At 50.3% G+C, this 20,922-nt stretch overlaps 1 pseudogene; it reads right to left on the bottom strand.

Annotated features, from left to right (window-relative positions):
• Positions 1 to 20,922, bottom strand: part of LOC141996305 (butyrophilin subfamily 1 member A1-like) — a 183,880-nt pseudogene that overhangs the window by 122,746 nt on the left and 40,212 nt on the right.

The following is a 20,922-nucleotide window of genomic DNA, read 5'->3' as shown; positions in this document are numbered from 1 at the left end:
GGGGTTGGCATGGGGGGTGGGGCTAGGGTGGGAAGAGGTGGGGTGGGGCGGGGCCGTATGGAAGGGGTGGAGTGGGGTCAGGGCCAGGGGTAGAGGGAAGTCGAGCACACAGGGGAAACGGGGAAGTCAGCGCCTATGGTGGTATTAGTTAAGTTTTTCCTCGGTGATGCCCTCATCAGGGACAAACATTGTCGTTCATGTCCCCAGCAGTGATCCTCACACATGGTGCTTGCCGTGCCTGTGTGAGGCCCACGTTAAAGAAGCGTTGCTCAGTCATGAAATGGACTCAAGTGGCTCGAGACCTTTGCCTAAAGCAGCACCTGCTTGACCAGGCTATGTGACCTCCTTTCGTTGTGAGGTCCTTGTCTGACTGGAAGTGGCCCTCGGGCTCTGAGAGCACTGCTGCTTCGCAGTCCAGAGCAGGTGCCTCTCTCAAGAAACGGGGGAGCTGTTCGCCACTGCATGCACCAAGGAAAGGATCTCATAAGACCAACTGAGACTCCAGGAGACTCTTTCACTTTGCACAGGGTTGGTGCTCGTGTGCGATATGGCATGGGTGCCTCTAACCTTTCCCTGGTACGATGTGGAGAGATTAGAGACCTGGTATTATGGGCTCTGGTTCCGGCCCCAGGGCATCTGTGGAGTCTGGTACCAAAGAGGATGATGGTGGCACTGACTGTCTCCGTGTCGGTGGCATTCCAGGCAGCCACAGACCTCCTTTGCCTTTTACCCCAACCTCTCCTTTGGCCCAGGGCTATGCCATCTATCACCCCATTGGCTGAACAGGCTGTTGAATCAGGGCCAGTATCGAGGTTGGTGTGGGAGATCTCAACAGCTTTCACCGTCCTTGACTTCGGCACTGTCAACCAGTCCAGTACAACTGATGACTTTGGGACTGATACTGCTTCCAGCCTTGGCATACTCAGTGCAGGTGGAGCTGCTTCCATTATCAGCGCTGGTCCCTGCCTTGTTATGGGTCACAGATGAGTCAGGCCAGGTACTTGCTCCCTCTGGTCTGGCTCTGACTTTATTCCTGGAATCCCAAGGCTTCTCAGTTTCAAGGTTGGGATCTTCCTTCTCCTGGTCTCCATCGCCAAACCAGCATCGGGGACTGTTTACAGAGCATTATAGGCATCAGGACTGGTGCTTCTCTCATGGTCGAGATGGGGGTCTCTGGCCACAATGCCTTATCCTTACCAGAGGCCTCCATGGAATCTGTGGGACCTTCCTCGGTGATGGAGGTCATACTGCTTAGCTCAAGCAAAGGTGACATTGCTGGTCAGATCAGCAGTAGGAAATATAGGCCCACCACAGGTTCATAGAATCATAGAATCATAGAATCATAGAATATCAGGGTTGGAAGGGACCCCAGAAGGTCATCTAGTCCAACCCCCTGCTCGAAGCAGGACCAATTCCCAGTTAAATCATCCCAGCCAGGGCTTTGTCAAGCCTGACCTTAAAAACCTCTAAGGAAGGAGATTCTACCACCTCCCTAGGTAACGCATTCCAGTGTTTCACCACCCTCTTAGTGAAAAAGTTTTTCCTAATATCCAATCTAAACCTCCCCCATTGCAACTTGAGACCATTACTCCTCGTTCTGTCATCTGCTACCATTGAGAACAGTCTAGAGCCATCCTCTTTGGAACCCCCTTTCAGGTAGTTGAAAGCAGCTATCAAATCCCCCCTCATTCTTCTCTTCTGCAGACTAAACAATCCCAGCTCCCTCAGCCTCTCCTCATAAGTCATGTGCTCTAGACCCCTAATCATTTTTGTTGCCCTTCGCTGGACTCTCTCCAATTTATCCACATCCTTCTTGTAGTGTGGGGCCCAAAACTGGACACAGTACTCCAGATGAGGCCTCACCAGTGTCGAATAGAGGGGAACGATCACGTCCCTCGATCTGCTCGCTATGCCCCTAATTATACATCCCAAAATGCCATTGGCCTTCTTGGCAACAAGGGCACACTGCTGACTCATATCCAGCTTCTCGTCCACTGTCACCCCTAGGTCCTTTTCCGCAGAACTGCTGCCTAGCCATTCGGTCCCTAGTCTGTAGCGGTGCATTGGATTCTTCCATCCTAAGTGTAGGACCCTGCACTTATCCTTATTGAACCTCATCAGATTTCTTTTGGCCCAATCCTCCAATTTGTCTAGGTCCTTCTGTATCCTATCCCTCCCCTCCAGCGTATCTACCACTCCTCCCAGTTTAGTATCATCCGCAAATTTGCTGAGAGTGCAATCCACACCATCCTCCAGATCATTTTTGAAGATATTGAACAAAACCGGCCCCAGGACTGACCCCTGGGGCACTCCACTTGACACCGGCTGCCAACTAGACATGGAGCCATTGATCACTACCCGTTGAGCCCAACAATCTAGCCAGCTTTCTACCCACCTTATAGTGCATTCATCCAGCCCATACTTCCTTAACTTGCTGACAAGAATACTGTGGGAGACCGTGTCAAAAGCTTTGCTAAAGTCAAGAAACAATACATCCACTGCTTTCCCTTCATCCACAGAACCAGTAATCTCATCATAAAAGGCGATTAGATTAGTCAGGCATGACCTTCCCTTGGTGAATCCATGCTGACTGTTCCTGATCACTTTCCTCTCATGTAAGTGCTTCAGGATTGATTCTTTGAGGACCTGCTCCATGATTTTTCCAGGGACTGAGGTGAGGCTGACTGGCCTGTAGTTCCCAGGATCCTCCTTCTTCCCTTTTTTAAAGATTGGCACTACATTAGCCTTTTTCCAGTCATCCGGGACTTCCCCCGTTCGCCACGAGTTTTCAAAGATAATGGCCAAGGGCTCTGCAATCACAGCCGCCAATTCCTTCAGCACTCTCAGATGCAACTCGTCCGGCCCCATGGACTTGTGCACGTCCAGCTTTTCTAAATAGTCCCTAACCACCTCTATCTCCACAGAGGGCTGGCCATCTCTTCCCCATTTTGTGATGCCCAGCGCAGCAATCTGGGAGCTGACCTTGTTAGTGAAAACAGAGGCAAAAAAAGCATTGAGTACATTAGCTTTTTCCACATCCTCTGTCACTAGGTTGCCTCCCTCATTCAGTAAGGGGCCCACACTTTCCTTGGCTTTCTTCTTGTTGCCAACATACCTGAAGAAACCCTTCTTGTTACTCTTGACATCTCTTGCTAGCTGCAGCTCCAGGTGCGATTTGGCCCTCCTGATATCTTTCCTACATGCCCGAGCAATATTTTTATACTCTTCCCTGGTCATATGTCCAACCTTCCACTTCTTGTAAGCTTCTTTTTTATGTTTAAGATCCGCTAGGATTTCACCATTAAGCCAAGCTGGTCGCCTGCCATGTTTACTATTCTTTCGACTCATCGGGATGGTTTGTCCCTGTAACCTCAACAGAGATTCCTTGAAATACAGCCAGCTCTCCTGGACTCCCTTCCCCTTCATGTTAGTCCCCCAGGGGATCCTGGCCATCTGTTCCCTGAGGGAGTCGAAGTCTGCTTTCCTGAAGTCCAGGGTCCGTATCCTGCTGCTTACCTTTCTTCCCTGCGTCAGGATCCTGAACTCAACCAACTCATGGTCACTGCCTCCCAGATTCCCATCCACTTTTGCTTCCCCCACTAATTCTACCCGGTTTGTGAGCAGCAGGTCAAGAAAAGCGCCCCCCCTAGTTGGCTCCCCTAGCACTTGCACCAGGAAATTGTCCCCTACGCTTTCCAAAAACTTCCTGGATTGTCTATGCACCGCTGTATTGCTCTCCCAGCACTGGTGAGCTTTACCCATGGAGTATTTCGAGGCCCATCAGGACCTCTTGTCCCCTGCTTCACTGGGGATTCAGGCAGAGTTCCTTCAATGAATGTCCATCAGTTAGTGGATGCCCTGCAGCCATCTGCTCCTGGTAGCGTAGCCCTCCTGATCAATGATGCACCACTGGAGTCTGCAAAGGTTTTCTGGAGCCTGCTGACTTCCATACTGCCCACCACACTGCATTGATTTGGCCTCAACTGGAGTATTGTGTCCTGCTCTGGGCGCCACATTTCAGGAAAGATGTGGACAAATTGGAGAGAGTTCAGAGAAGAGCAACAAGGATGATTAGGGGTCTGGAAAACATGACCTATGAGGGAAGATTGAAAGAACTGAGTTTGTTTAGTCTGGAAAAGAGAAGACTGAGAGGGGACCTGATAACAGTTTTCAAATGCCTAAAAGGTTGTTACAAGCAGGAGAGAGAAAAATTGGTCTCCTTAACCTCTGATGATAGGACAAGAATCAATGGACTTAAATTGCAGCCAGGGAGGTTTAGGTTGGACATTAGGAAAAACTTCCTACCTGCCAGGGTGGTTAAGCACGGGAATAAATAGCCTAGGGAGATTATGGAGTCTCCATCACTGGAGATTTTTAAGAGCACGTTAGACAAACACCTGTCAGGGATGTTCTAGATGGTGCTGGTCCTGCCATGAGTGCAGGGGACTGGACTTAATGACCTCTCGAGGTCCCTTCCAGTTCTATGATTCTATGAAAGTGCACAGAAAGGGCTTCTTCTCTCACTTTGGCATAAACTCCCTCGTCATGACTGCTGTGAATGATAGAGCCCAGCAGGGCAGGTTTAAGTCCATTCTGAAGGACAAATTCTCCAACAGGATGGATTAAATGGGCAGGAAGATTTACACTTGCTCCTCCCTGCAAATGGGAATTTATGCCAGCAGGCATTGGTGTCCAGTTATGACTTCGTAAATTGGACAGTGATGCCTAAGTTTGCAAACCAGCTGCAGGTAGCCACTAGAGAAGAATTTCAGGAATCTGATTTTCGACAAAATCTACAGGGTTCTGACCAGAGTGCGGGGTGAGGGGCTCAGCCTACATAAGCAATGAAGTATGCAACCTTCTAGTTGAAAAAAAGCCACATAATTTTGCTCCATGATCTAAATTTTCACAGTGAGATTCTGTGCTCGGAACCTGCAGCATCGGTGCAGGGAAGAGCTAAGGTGACCGTGACGGGTTGGATCACAGAAACCCCCTGGGGGCTGCCAACTGATGTGCCAAGACTACGTCTGCCCCTGCTTACCTTGCCAACTTGGGACTCCAGCACCCTGTCCTGTGGAGCCAGACACACCAGTCTGCTCCAACACAGACCCAGGGTCTGAGCCACATGCCCCAAAGCTGCAGGCTTAACTGAAAGCAACTTAAGAAGTGTTCCTGTCTTTAACACTCAGATGCCCAACTCCCAATGGGGTCCAAACCCCAAATAAATCAGTTTTACCCTGTATAAAGCTTACACAGGGTAAACTCATAAATTGTTCGCCCTCTATAGCACTGATAGAGAGATATGCACAGCTGTTTGCCCCCCCCCCCGCCCAAGTATTAATACATACTCTGGGTTAATTAATAAGTAAAAAGTGATTTTATTAAATATAGAAAGTAGGATTTAAGTGGTTCCAAATAATAACAGACAGAAAAAAGTGAATTACCAAGCAAAATAAAATAAAACATGCAAATCTAAGCCTAGTACAGTAATAAAACTGAATACAGATAAAATCTCACCCTCCGAGATGTTTCAATAAGTTTATTTCACAGACTGGCCCCTTCCCAGTCTGGGCACAATCCTTTCCCCTGGTTCAGCCCTTGTTCCAGCCCAGGTGGTAGCGAGGGGATTTCTCATCATGGCCGCCCTCTGTGTTCTGTTCCACCCCCTTATATGGCGTTGGCATAAGGTGGGAATCTTTTGTCTCTCTGGGTCCCCACCCCCACTTCCAAATGGAAAAGCACCAAGTTTAAGATGGAGTCCGGTACCAGGTGACATGGTCACCTGTCACTGTGAGACCCCCCCAAGCCTTCATTGCTCCCAGCCTGGCTCACAGGAAGGCCTGCCTGCAAACAGAGCCATCCACCGTCAATTGTCCTGGTTGATGGGAGCCATCAAGATTCCAAACCACCATTAATGGCCCACACTTTGCATAATTACAATCGGCCCTCAGAGTTATATTTCCTATTTCTAGTTTCAGATATAAGAGTGATACATTTATACAAATAGGATGACCACACTCAGTAGATTATAAGCTTTGGAATGATACCTTACAAGAGACCTTTTGCATGAAGCATATTCCAGTTACATTATATTCATACTCATTAGCATATTTTCATAAAATCATACAGCCTGCAACGTCACTGTGACTTTTAACATTCCTGGCATCCGCTGGCTCCTGGGCTGCTCTGGTGCCAAAGCAGCCCTTGAGGTAAGTCAGGGCTAGTCCACATGGGTGCTGCAGTGATGTCATCTCCAGAGCACCGTCTTCTAGCATACGGTGACTTGCACGCACACCACCCTCATTTCTATCCTGGGGCTCCCTATGGTTTTTCATAGGCCAAAGCACATAAAATAAATTTCCCCTTCTGCGGGGTTCTGATACATTATAAATTAATTCATTTATTTATTTTCTCCCCTCTTGTCACTTTACCTTTCTCTCTGTGTTGCCTCCAGAAGCAGTAAGTGGCCAGGGCAATGAGAACCACCAGGAGAGCCAGGATCACCCCCAGAACCACAGTCCAGGCATCGACTCTTGGGAAAAACAGCTCTGCAAGAGAAAGTGTTATTGACTTGGGAACAAATACGTACATAAGAATATTAGAACAGCCAGACTGGGTCAAACAAATGTTCCGTGGAGCCCAGTATCCTGTCTTCTGACAGTGGCCAAAGCCAGATGCTGCAGAGGGAATGAACAGAACAGGGCAATAATCAAGTGATCCATCCCCTGTCACCCACACCCAGCTTCTGGCAGTCAGAGGTTTAAGGACACCCAGAGCAAGGGGCCACATCCCTGCCCATCTTGGCTAGTAGCCATTGGTGGACCCGTCCTCCATGAACACACCTGCTTCTTTTCTGAAACCAGTTATACTTTTGGCCTTCACTAGATGGCAATGAGCTCCACAGGTTGACTGTGCGTTGTGTGAAGAAATATTTCGTTTTGTTTGCTTTAAACCTGCTGCCTATTAGTTTCATTCCTTGGTTCTTGTATTATGTGAAGGGGTAAGTAACACTTCCTTGTTCACTTTCTCCACACCCCTCACAATTTTATAGACCTCTGCCCTATCCCCCCTTAGCCGTCTCTTTCCCAAGCTGAAAAGTCACAGTCATTTTAATTTCTCCTCAGAGTGAAGCTGTTCCAGGCCCTTAAACATTTTTGTTGCCATTCTCTGCACCTTTCCATTTCTAATATAGCTTTTCTGAGATGGGGCAACCAAAACTGCCTACAGTATTCAAGATATGAGCGTACCATGGGTTTATATAAATTTATTATGATATTTACTGTCTTATGATCTACCCCCTTTCTAATAGTTACTAACATTCTGTTAGCTTTTATTAATACCACTGCACATTGAGTGGATGTTTTCAGAGAACTATCCACAATGAGTCCAAGATCTCTTTCTTGAGTAGAAACAGGTAAGTAAGGCCTGATCATTTTATATGTCTAGTTGGGATTATGTTTTCCAATGTGCATCACTTTGCATTTATCCACATGGAATTTCATCTGCCACTTTGTTCCCCAGTTTTTTGAGATCCCTTCATAATTCTTCACAGTCTGTTTTGGACTTAACTATCTTGAGTAATTTTGTATCATCTGCAAGTTTTACCATCTCATTTTTTACCTCTTTTTCAGACCTTTTATTAGTATGTTGAACAACACTGGTCCCAGTACAGATTCCTGAAGGACATCACGATTTACCTCTCTTCTTTCTGAAAACTGACCATCTATTCCTACTCTTTGTGTCCTGTCTTTTAAGCAGGTACTGATCCATGAAAGCACCTTCCCTCTTATCCCATAGCAGCTTACTTTGCTTAAGAGCCTTTGGTGAGGGGCCTTGCCAAAGGCTTTCTGAAAGTCAAGGTACCCTGCATGTACTGGATCACCCTTCTCTACATGTTTGTTGACCCCCTTCAAAAAATTCTAATAGATTAATGCAGCATGATTTCCCTCTACAAATGCCACGTTGACTTTTCCCCCAACAAATCATGTTCACCTATGTGTCTGGTACTTCTTTTCTTTACCATAGTATCAACCAATTTGTCTGGTACTGAAGTTAGGCTGTAGCTGCCAGGCTCGGTTCTGGAGACTTTTTGTTTTTTAATAAGAATTCTCTTCATCACCCCCTTGAGAACTGCGATGTTCCAGCACAGAGAGAAGTCAGATACAAACCGAAATACTCTTGCTTGAAGCTTGCAGCGTAACACAATGTTTTGTTTTTTAGAATCCAGAATCTTAACACCCAAGAACCCAAAACAGAGAGGGGCTGCTCCCTAAGGCAGCAGGCACAACTTCCACCTTGCAGGGCCCTCGAGCTCAGTCTCTAGCCCAGGCCCAGATGTCTACACTGCAATTTAACAGCCCCTTAGCCCAAGCTCCACCAGCCTGAGTCAGCTGGCATGGGCCAGCCATGGGTTTTGAATTGCAGCGTAGACATATCCAAAGAGAACTAAGCTTATTCAGAAGTTTCCAAGAAGTGCTCACCATGTTGAAGGTCCAGGCCAATAAATAGGAGACACAATGATAAATACTTTCTGCCCATGTCTGTGGCATCTCAGTCCAGCCATGTGCGGCACGGCCGGGCACTGACCTGCTATGGAAATCGCTGACTCTCTCTCCTGGTCGAGTCGGGGGTTCCTGACACAGCAGGACACTTTATGGTTGGACTCTTCTGTTAGAACAATGGCAATCTCTGTTTGAAACAGGCCACCGGCCTCTTGGGATATTTTTTCAGAGGCTGATGGTAAGAGCTTCCCCTGGAGATCTCTCCACTGAGCCTCAGGCTCTGGGTACCATCCAGATGATCGACACACCACCTGGATCCCTCCATCCTGATGTCCCTCTACAGAGATATCAGGATCGGAGCCCAAACCTACAGAAGAAATAAATAAATTTGTGATAACCCAGTAATGAGCCAAAAGCTTTATTACACTGTTATCAAAAGCCATTTCCTATCAAACTAATAATTGAATGTGAGTCCACGAGTGCAGCTGGTCACCTAATTTGGCCAGATTCCTATTTGATGTAGAGTAGAATTAATGTTAATGTCAGTGCTGTTCTATGCACAAACTTTCTCCAGTTTAGTTAACCTGGTTTAGTTAATCAAGTGCAAATCCCTTAAATCAAGACTTAAACTAAATCAATATAAGCCATTTCCAAACTCGTTTCAGAGGGTCCACCTGGATGTTTGCCCTAGTTCAGCAGTTCTCAAATTTTAGCAACCTAAGGACCCCCATTTTGATTTCAAATTTTCAGCAAACCCCCTAGCCCAACCCGCTCAGCACCAGGCCCTGCTCTCACTCCACCCCTTCCCCCAAGACCCCATCCTCGCCCCACCTCTTCCTGCCCCTGCTCCACCCCTGCCCCTCCTCTTCTCCACCTCTTTCTAGCCCTTCCCCTGAGCACACCCCGTCTCTGCTCCTTCCTCTCCCTCCCAGGCCCTGCTGCACACCGCTGAACAGCTGTTCCCCAGCACACAGGAAGCACTGGGAGGGAGGAGGCTGTGTTGAGGGAGGAAGGGGAAGGAGTTGATCAGTGGGGTCAGTGCACCCCCTGGAGTACCTGGGGGTCCACGGACCCAGTTTGAAAAACTCTTCACTAGTTCATTGAAACCAGTGTATGTGTATGTGTAAACAAGCCTTAAATAATTCACTAATAAAAAACTTTATTATAGGGGAATTCAGTTTGCCTTGGCAGGGCCTTGTATCCTTCCAGAATGCTGAAATGGGTAGCAGAAAACTGATACCTCTCAGAGCCAGGAAATACACTCACCAAAACAGAAACACAAAGCATGGGCGGCAGGGAAAGCTGAGCCTTCCCAAACAGCCAGGATGTGGCCCATCCACACTCTGCCCCTTCTCCCCGTCCGGCTTCTCACTCTGCAGGTGTCCGGCTCTTCCGGGGCTGCCAGCCTGCTGATGCTCTGGGGCCAGGGGGGCTGGGGCTGCTCTGCCCGGCTTCGGAGTCCTGGCACACCGGGGCCGGGAAGGCAGGGGCCTTGCTGCCCAACAGCCCAGTGCTTTGGGGCCAGGAGGGCTGCGGCCACGCTGTCTGGCCTCCCCACACTCCAGGGCCGTGTGGTGCTCCGTGGCCGGGAGGGCTGGTCCCTTGGGCCCTCCCAATGTACTGGTCGACAGCCTGGTGCTTTGGGGCCAGGAGGGCTGTGGCCACACTGCCTAGTGTAATGGCAAAAACAACAGCCAGCAAATTTTCCTACTCCAGCCCTCCCGGCCCCAGAGCACCAGGGGTAGGAAAATTTGCTGGCTGCTGTTTTTGCCATTACATTGGCACTCCAGCTTGGAAAGGCTGGAGCTGCACTGCCGGGCCTCCTGGTTCTCGGGGTCGGGGGGAGGAGGGGGCTAACCTGGGGCAGGGACCAGTGGCCACAATGGAAGGGGGCTGGGGGCACAGGGCAGGGGCCAAGCCCACAATGTGAGCCGGGCTCCATTGAGCACAGAGGGGATGAGGCCTCGGGTGGAAGGGGCAGGGCTGGGTCGGGGGAGAGATGGGGGCTGTCGCAAACACTAGATAAGGTCACACTGGGGATTTTTTATTACTGATGAGCTGAACTGAAATAAAATTATCTTAATTTGAAGCAAGTGTCTTGTGAATTCAAATGGATTTCTTTATTGCGGGGTCAGTCTGTGGGCAGAGAGGCCCTTAGGTTGCTTGGAAATTGCATACAGACCATCCGAGAAAGGGAAAACAACCGCCCAGGAGAGACAAAGAAGGGATGGGTGTCTGGTGCCATTTCCACTCGGGAGTCTTCACCAGAAAAGCACAGGCTAGCAGGGGTTCTCACAATAATTTTTTTGGTGGCCTAAGTGTGTGCAGCCACTCTGGTGGCCACTCTGAAAAACCCCTCTCCGACCTGCAGCCCTTAAGCAATAGCCCACCCTGAGGAAGGTGAGTCAGGAACTCACTGGCCAGCTGCAAAGTCCCAGCCTCCCCATGCCTTGGCCGGGCGGGAGCCAGGCAACTGCCCAGGGGAGTGCCTCAGTGACCAAACCCTGCTGACAAGAGCCTCCTCCAGTGCCATTCACACTGGCCCCACATGTCTCCAGAGGCACATGGAAATGACGAAAAACACACGTACAAGTGTGCCAGAGCTGTGGGCTATGATTGTTTGTCTTACAGAAGCAATTAGAGGTCCCAGCTGAGACTGGGTCCCCAGCGGGCTGGGCGTCATGCACACATCCTAGGAGACAGTCTGCGCTGAAGAGTTTACAGTCTCAACAGGCATGATGGAGAAAGGGTGAGCGAGGAAACAGAGGCACAGAGACTTGCCCAAATTCTTGCACAGCTCAGTAGCAAAGGCAAGACTGGAACCCTGTCCCTTGACGCTCAGTCGACGGCTCTATCCACCCGGTAACCCTGCCTCTCACGTATTGCTGGTCTAGCATATGTGCACCTGCTTCACATTCTCCAGTGAGGCTGTGTGAGTGGCCCCATAATCCTGCCAGCTCCTGAGCAGGGACAAGGGACTGGCTTTCCCGTTGATGAACACAGACCGTGCCTCTCGCCACAGACACTTCGCGGCAGGTCTGAAGGGTTGAATAAGAACCACTGGAAGGAGCTGTGCACAGTTGAACTGATGGGCAGGGAGGCTAAACTCTTCCACTACTTTCACTTGCAAAGGTAATTTTAGAAACATATTTGTAATCCCCTTGGGCTTAGAGAAGCCCCTTTAACACCTGCCTCAGGCAGAGGAAGGGCTGGGTGTTCCAGAGGGAGGAGGGTGGAGAGAGGGAGAGGAGAGGGGCGTAGGCGCCGACTCCGTGGGTGCTGCGGGGCTGGAGCACCCATGGAGAAAAAATAGTGGGTGCACCCATGGGCAGCCAAGCCCCAGTGGCAGGCGGTGGGCTACAGGACCCTGTATATCAACCACGGTTACCCTGTGAGTGCCAGACATGAGGCCAGACATTAGTGTGAGGAGGATCAGCTATTGTTTGGCCCCAGGGGTGCACAAGAGAGTTGTAATAAACACAACATATTCATATCACCCAACTTTTTAGGCGTGTTTGTGTATTTTATTAACCCCGTAAATGTAACCCATGAATGCTACCCCAGACTCCAAAGAGTCACAACACTCTTCGAGACAATCTGAGTATTTGTGTGGATTTTAGAGCCCTTAGAAAAAACAGTCAACTAGAATAAACCTTCACCAGAGCAGAGCTACTGCCCCTCTGTAATGAGATAAATCAGGTGTCATCTCACAATGAATCTTTGATCCACTTATGACCCTATTGAAGACATCAAAGTATCACAACAAGTTACTGACCTGCCACCTGTAGTTCCAATAAAGCGTCTTCATAAGCCACTCTAGAATGAAAAAAACACTTGTACTGTCCATCGTCGGAGGGTTGGATATCGCGTATTCTCAGGAAAACACTCCCATCCGTGATGTGGTCTTTTCAGAGCTCAGTCCTTCCTTGATATTCTGGCATCTGCTCCCCACACTGATCCTGCCCATCGTGGTACAGATGCACAACTGCAGAGTACGGGGACCTGAACCGTCTCACCTCCATGCTCTGAGCATCCATCCTGGGGGAAAGGTGGCAGGGCAGGATGGCCTCCCCACCTAAGGAAGCGGTGATTGGATGGGCAGGTCCAGTTACTGTGAACTGTGCTGAGAAAAATGCAATGAAAATAGAAATTAAATTGACAGGGGGCTGAAGGTGGCATTAATTCAGCAGTAAGACAAAATAAAAGAGCGTCCTGCATTAGAAGTGAACACCCCGTCTCCATGCAGTGCCCTAGGCATGTCTATAAGTGCAGAGAGTCACATGCTTGGGGTAGCTGCATCTTTGACTCCCTCTGGGGTCTGCTTAAGGATTGTCCCTTAGGTCTCAGGCCTCCAGCTGTCACCTCTCTCTGGGCAGGGACCCATGGCCCTCTCTCTCCACTGGGGTTTAAGGCTTGCAGGTTTTCCCACCAGGTCTGACCAAAGTCCACCACCTATGCTTTGCTTTCCATCCCAGGGCTATGAACAGTGTGTGCAAGCGGTTACCAGTAACCAAACAGGTTTTCCAAAGCAGGGAACATTTATGGACAAAAGCCCGAGAGAGAAAAGTTACCACAAACCAATCAAACATCTTACACTTATCGCAAAGCATTCTCATCTGGCACATGGGGACAGACTCTCTGTCAAACCTTTCTCTAAGGGTTTCTCTCAGTTTGTAGCCCAAGATCCCAGGCTTCTGGTTAGCTTAAATCAGCTTTTCATACCAAAAATCTTCATTCTCTTTGGTTTCTGGAACCTGCTCTGAACTAGTTTCACTGCCTGGGCTGGTACTTCTCTAGAGCTGTTATCTGTCCCACAAGAAATTACGCCCCATCATTTGTATATCCTGCAGGAGATGGGGTAACCCTCCCCCACAGAGTAGATTACAGTCCGGAGCCCACAAAGATACATATAGAACGGATCGATACTGTGAAGTTCCACTCCGTATGCTTTATGAAAATAGGCTTATGAATCTGAAAATGACATAGCTGGAATGTGCTTTATGCAAAAGGTCTCTTGTAACATATCACTGACAAAGTTATAATGTGCTGCATTTGATTTTCCTATTTGTATGCATCTATCGTTCTTATAGAAATATGAGGTATGAACTTGTATTACTGGTGTAGTCAGACCAGGTGAGGGCCGTCAATGGGGCATCGGGAACTTGGTGACTCCCATTCACAGGACAATTGGCTGTAAATGGCCTGGTTTACCTTAAAGCCTTCCTGTGTATGGGTCAGGCAACCTAGGAAGAATGGAGACTGGGGTCTTACACAGACATGTGACCATGTCACCTGATACTGAAATCCATCTTGAAGCTGGTACTTTTCCAGAGTGGGGGTGGGATTCCAAACAAGGGTTTCCCCGCCTTAGGGAAATTCTATATAAGGCGGGGGAAGTAAACAATGAGGGTCTTCATCTGGCTTAAGAGATGGCCTCCCCACCCCAAGGAGATACCTGAAAGTATCTGGAAACAAAAGAACTGTAACTACAGGGGTGGGAGAGAACAGGCTGGACCCAGGTCAGAAAAGGCAACTGACCTGGGAAGCATTTTACTTGAAATAACATCGAGGGTGAGAAGTTATCATCTGTAACTGATTTCTTAATGTATTAAGCTGAGCCGTGCGTGTTTTGGTTTATCTTGCATTATGATTTACTTTGTTCTGTCTGTTATTACTTAAAACCACTTAAATCCTACTTTTTATACTTAATAAAATCGCTTTTGTTTATTAATAAACCCAGTGCAAGTAATTGTTACCTGGGGGAAAAACAGTTGTGCACGTCTCTCTTTCAGTGATATAGAGGGCGAACATTTTATGAGTTTACCCTGTATAAGCTTTATACAGAGTAAAACGGATTTATTTGGGGTTCAGGCTCCCAGAAAGGCTGAACACTGGGCGCTGGGAAAGTCCCTGTTAACTGAGAAGCCCCACGGCTGAGTGAATCTCAGTTTCTGCGAACTGCAGAGGGGCGTGGCCCAACCTCTGAGTCTGGGCTAGAGCCGAATTGGAGTGTGACAAGAGTGGAGGGGCACCCGTTCTGGCAGGAGGGTTGTTCTCTGTGGTACCCCAGAGCATCAGGTGACAGTCTCCAGGGGGTCTCTGTGACCGAACCCATCACAGATACTATCTATGGAGAGGGTGCAAAATAGACATGATGTTAATTTGATAGTCCCCAAATACGGCATGTGGTTGCCATATCTGTCACCCAGCGTTCACAGGTGAATGTTATACACTGTCCCTATCATCGCTGAACAGGGCTGAACACTTCTCACAAGCACCTTGGGTATAATGGGTAATGGGGAGGGGGGGCTGGTTCTCTGACACACCAAGGACTTTTCATGCTGCTCCAGTGCAGTGCCCTCCCTGACTGCTGTAAGGATGGTGTAAGGGCCAGCAGGATGTGAAAAGAGATCATTGCCACTGTGCAGGTAAAGTCAGAAGTCAGATAATGAAGAGGGAGAAGGAGGCAGATAGAAAAGTGCAGGGGGCAGAGAACCAGCCATTGTGGAACTGAACAGAAAGGGGGGTCTCTGGGCAGAGACTCAGCATCCAGAGCGACAAAGAGAGCTGGTTAAATTAGCAGAATGGAAACCACAGCAGGAGGGAACCAAAATGTCTGTGTAGCTGTGGGGGCAGCCCCGGGGGTGCCATGGGATACGATAAGACTTTCACTGAGGGCACAGAATGAAGAAGGCCTCACTCTCACCCCTAGACGGCTGTGCCTAGTGCAGTGTGAATGACTTGTGGGTTTTAATTTCATAAGTGGAGAGTTGGGAAGTCATGATTTGTTTGTGGCTGAAGAGTCTGATCTGTGACTTACATGGTCCAGCGGTGTAGTGTAGCGGAATTGTGTAGTGTCCCTTTAAATAGTTCGTGAGCCCAGTAACGGCGCTCACCATGTTCTATGTCTTAGAAGCCTCCAGTCAGAGCAGCAGCGTGTGTATAACTAGGCCTGACTAGATTGTGTATAGATAAACACCATCACTAGGACCCAGCTGTGCTCTGCGGTTTATGGTCATTGTGTAAAGAGCAAAAGACCAGGGCTGGATTTAGGGGCAGGCGACCCAGCCAACCACCTGGAGTGCCAGGATTGGTGGGCGCCAGGCTCGGGGGGTGCCAGGCTTGGGGTCCTGTGTCTGTTAGTGACAAAAGGGAAAACAGAATGTTTGAAGTGAAATGTTTCAAGTATAGATGTTAGTACATTCCAGTTATTCCTACAATTAAAAATTTTCTTTGAGGAAACTTTTTTTTTTTGCTTCTATAGGCATGAATAGATACAGATGTACAGATCCTAGCATGCCCATTTATTGTCTTATATGACAGGGATAAATCATGCATGCAAATCGTGCATCAAAGCCATGAAATGGGCTACAAATACAATAAGAGAAAAGTATTCAAAAATTTAACAAATGGAAGGGGGGGGCAACAAAGAAACGCTCCTCGCCGAGGGCATCATTTGGTCTAGGGCTGGCCCTGCAAAAAGCAGACGTGGTTTACGAGACAAGGCAGGGAAGGGAGGTGGATGGTGATGACCAGCAACAGAACATCAGCAAACCCAGCGAGGAGCCCAGAGCTCCTACCTGACACCAGACTGTGAACCTGTAGAGCGAGGCAGAGAGCGACGTAGCCGGGCAGAGCGGAGCTCACTGTGGAGCCGGGAGAGAACGAGGGAACCTTCCCCATCATCGTAGCTGGGTCTGGGGAACAGGAGAAATAACCAACCAGATGGTGAGTGAGTGGGACGCGGTGACAGCGACACAGGGCAGTGGGGAGGAGGTAACAAGCACCAGAAGGGAAGGGATTTCCCCCACAGGTCTCGCCTGCCTGGCTCCGAGCAGGGTCAGATGTCACTGGGCCAGCAGCCGGTCCATACCACACTCACACCATGGCTGCACCTGTGGAGATGTCTGGTGTAATTTAGATTGCAATAGGACATCTACACTGAACACATCACCGGCCACCGACAGTGCCAGGAGGCATGAGCTGGAGCGACATGGTGCATCAACTATGAGAGAGGGACCGAGAGACTTTGTCCGTTGGACCATATGAACTGGAGCCATAAACTCACTGAACGTTAAATCTCACCAAATGAGGGTCAATCCATCCTCATCATCGTATTCACTCACTATACTCCACACCTGAACATAGCCATTATATGAACAACATGCCCTCATATCTCAATGTCTGTCCTTTGACCCGTTAACCTTTTACCCCCAGTCGGGGATATTGCAGATTATGTATTCCTTAGCCACCCGATCTTAAACCGAACTTCGCAGCCCTTGATAATCTGTACGTTATTCCCTGATAACCTGAAACTTCTGTGCTTAAATTCTGTACCGTTCACTTTTTTAAAAAACATCATCTTAATAAAAATTTTAAATCTGTAAACTCTCCAGGGCAAGGATGGTTCCTCACTATTGGTGTGTCCAGGGCACAGCACAATGGGGCCCGCATCTTGGTTGGGCCATTTAGAAGTTACTGTAATATAAATAAATAAATAAGAAAGGAGGTATTAAGGAGAGCAAGTGAGTGCACGCAATGCCTCTGAGCGTGGTAGGAATGGCCCCTTATTGCTGTAGGAGAAAGCAGCGCCATCTCCCAGCCACACCTGTCTTGGGTGAGGGCATGGGCAGCAGGTATCACAGGCCAGGGGAGGCTCAGCCTCCCCAAACAGCCCAGCCTGCCCAGCCCAGCCCATGCTCTGCCCCCAGCCCCCACCTGCCTGCTTCCAGTTCCCTCTTTTCCGCTGGGACTTGGGCAGGGGCAGCCAGCATGTGGCTGGGACTTGGGGCGGCTGGGGCCGGTACAAGCACCGGCCTATGGCCAGGACTCAGGGTGGTGCTCCGGGGCTGGGGGTGGCTGGGGTGTCCTGGGACTGGGGGGCCAGTGGCTATGGTGGGGGGGCACCGGCAGGGAGGGGGGCGGGGACTTGGGCAGAATGGGAGAGGCCCGGGGCTAGGGTCCTGCAACGGGCAGGTCACGTGCTGCCCATAGGTGAGGGCTCTCGGAGGATCTCCCAAAGAGCAAATCAGCCCCCGGCCCCAGTGATTTTACATGTCAGTGTGTTGGATCATATTAAAGAAGTTCTGTATTAAAATCACAAATGAGTTTGATTCCCCATAGTTTCAATTCCAGGGTATTACTAATGAAGAGCTCTCCTGGGTTTTGGTGCTGTTTCTCTCCCTCTCTGTGTGAAACTTGCAAGCTGCTAATTGTGTTAGTACAGCCTAAGACAGAGTCTGTTCTCAAGCAATTCACAGAGACTCAAAGCAATACTCTGTAACAACAGAAACAGCCCCCAGAGACTCCCCGCCCTTTTGTTGTATTAACAATTGTGATTAAAATAGAGATAGAGGATGTATGTGGATGGATGCTTGGTGTGGATAATAACTAAATGATCAGGGAGGTGCCAGCCTAAGAATCCAGCGTCCATCGGCTGAAGAAGGCGTGAAGTGGAAATAACCAGAGGACCCCCGGAGGGCAGACTGGAATCCACCCAACAGCCTCAAGAATGGGAGAACCAAAGAACAAGATAACATCTTGGAGCCGTCAGAAATGTGCTATCTGCTGATTGATTCAGCAACAGCATGATGAAGCAATTCCCATAGACTGGCATAGGAAGAAATTCCTATAAAAACAGACTCTAAAAAGTGAGAACTTTGGGGTCTGATTCTGCAAACCAACTTCCAGGAGCATCAGATGAGCATCTGACAAGGTCCTGCTCCCTCCTCATGTCCAGGCCACCTGGCCAGTGGCTTGGCACGAGCAACTTTAAGGCTGGTAACTATGATAACAACTTTGCAGAACCTGTGTGTGTGTGTGTGTGTGTGTGTGTGTGTATGAATGACTGTGTGAATAAATATGAGATTGAATGAAATGTTATAGCTGTAACTAACTGCTTACTATGATTCTTTCTGTATTCACAATAAATGTGGTATTTTGCCTTTTTCCCTTTAATAAGATCCTGCTGGTTTTTATTTTATTGGTACAACAAGTGACCCACCCAACATCTCCAGTGCTGGTGCAATGTCAGGGTTGAATTATGATCAAGGTCACCACATCTCTGTGGCCCCTCAGCTCCGCAACGTTTAAACAATTCTAAAGTGAGATTCCCAGAGGCGGTCTGATCTGTGCTCCTGTCTCTGAGAGCCGGTAACACGGCTTCGGTGCCTATGCCTGTCGGGTCCTTAGGCTTCCTAGGTGTGTCTGCAATCTGCGGGTACCGGGCGTAGGCGTGCCCAAGTGACTGCATACGCTGGGCATCACCTCTGGCTGGTTGGGGGCTCACGGGAGGGCTCGTGGGTCTCTTTTTGGAGTCTTTTTCCTACGTTCACCCTCTGGAGGGAGAAGGCCGCGGCGCTGGCACGCATGGCCAAGGAGACTTGGGACCAGGTCAGCCGCCTCTTGGATGGCTTCCTCCATAAGGAGAAGTTTCGATTTTAGTTCCTGGTCTTTTCAGGATCTGTGTGAAGGGGTGTACGACCCCTCGTTAGGCCACCAGGGACAGACCAGTCGCTGCAGGCCTCAGAAGGCCACGTCCCCTCAGCCTTGCTGCACCCGCTCCCAGTGGAAGCGACAGATAAAAGGAGGCGGCCCAGCCCAGCCTGGGCCGGCTGAGGAGGAGGAAGGACGTGTGTTGCAAGCTCCTGCAGAGAGGCCGGAGGCTCCCCAAGCAGTGGGAACCTGAGACCCGGACTGCACTGTGAGCGGCCAGGCAAGCGCAGAGGTTGACAGGGATGCTGAGCTGCGGCGAGCCGAGAGGTGTATGAGAAGCGCCCTGGGGTAGGAAGAGACCCAGGGAACGTAGTAGGAGCTGATGGTTCATCCCTTAACGTGGAATTCCCTGGCTTCATCGGGCCCTGGGTCGGCACCCGGTGGAGCTGGATGGGCCCGGCTGACCCTGCCACTCCCCCACTTCCCGCTAGGTTTGGCTACTGTTTGTTCTGCCCGGCCCAGAGGGCCAGAACCCCAACGGTGGTTGCCTCCTCCAGCCCGGATGCTCAGGGGCCACAGACTGTTTGTTTGTTTGTTTGTTTTGCCCCCCCGGGGGCGATGAACTGACTATTTGTTCTGCCCAGCCCAGAAGGTCAGGAACCCGAACTGTTACTGTCGGCCACGGGCAGGAGGCTCGGAGGCTACAGACTGCTTGTTCTACCCTGCCTGCGGGTTGATATTCGCTCAGCCCTGCCAGGGATCCTGAGACCCCACGGTTGCAATTATTTGATCCCACAGGGAGTCCAGACACGTGTGTGACGGCATGGGGGGCGGGTGGAACCTGGGCTTGGGGACGCTAGCCCCTGGCCTGGCCCATCCCTTCTGCCTCAGGCTCTTCCCCTCCCACCAGAGCCCAGAGCCCCACCCTGCACGGCCACCACCACCTCCCCCCACCCCCGGGCTGCCTGAGTGCCCCCAGCCCCGGAGAGCCAGGCGGGTGGCGCAGCCCTGCTCCCGCAGCCCCGGAGCACCAGGCAGTGGGGTGGGTGGCGTGGCCCCCCTACCCCAGTCCCAGAGCACGGGCAGTTGGGCAGGCAACATGGTCCCCCTCCTCCAGCCCTGGAGCACCAGGTGGGCACCTCCCCTTAGCCCCAGAGCACCCCCTCAGCCCCGGAGTGCCGGGTGGGAGGGCAGGCAGCATGCCCCCCCACCAGCACCAGAGCACAGGCCGGCCCCCACTAGCCCCAGCCTGGGGCCCCGGCCATGGGGGGAAGAGTCCCCCACAGCACAGCACCAGGAAGCAGGAAGAGGCCTGGGGGTGGAGCGTCAGTGGGGCCATGCAAGGCTGTTTGGGGAGGCTCAGCCTTTCCCGGCCTTCGATACCCACTACCTCTGTGTGAGGAAGTGTGCGACCTCCACACTGGATCTATGAGCGTGGCCCCCTTTGACAAACAGCCCCCCCCATCACAATCTGACGTTCAGTTGGTGAGAGAAACCCATTAAAATCTGAGTCTACAATTCCCTGGTCCTCTTTGCTCCTAGACTTAGGGCTAGGTTCAGAAAGATTTAGGTGCTTTTCGTCAGTAAAACTTTCGTTGGCCCAGGGTGTGTTTTTTTCAAACTCTTGACCGACACAAAAGTTGTACTGATAAAAGTGAAGCGTAAACACAACCCTGGAATGTGACTCACAAAAGCCAGCACGCTACGCATGGACCTGCCTACGCTGACAATGGGAGGTGCCAGCCACAGCCAGGAACCCTCTTTGGAGATACGCGCATCTGCTGGGTTTGCAAGAAGCCAGGGGAAACGACACGTCCCTCCCACCTTTGTAGCCCCCTGGTTAGAGCACTCACCTGGGACGTGAGCGACCCAGGTGACAGCCCCCCTCTGCCTGAGGGTGAGAAGGGATTTGGACAGGGATCCGCTCTTTTCAGGAGCGTGCTCTGAGCACTAAGCTATGGGATACTGTGCTGTGAGGCCCCGTCAG

Source organism: Natator depressus, chromosome 11 (genome assembly GCF_965152275.1).
Source record: "Natator depressus isolate rNatDep1 chromosome 11, rNatDep2.hap1, whole genome shotgun sequence".
In the NCBI taxonomy this organism is placed as follows: domain Eukaryota; kingdom Metazoa; phylum Chordata; order Testudines; family Cheloniidae; genus Natator; species Natator depressus.
The sequence above is the reverse complement of the archived record's forward strand: the minus strand, read 5'-3'. Positions and strand labels throughout refer to the sequence as shown.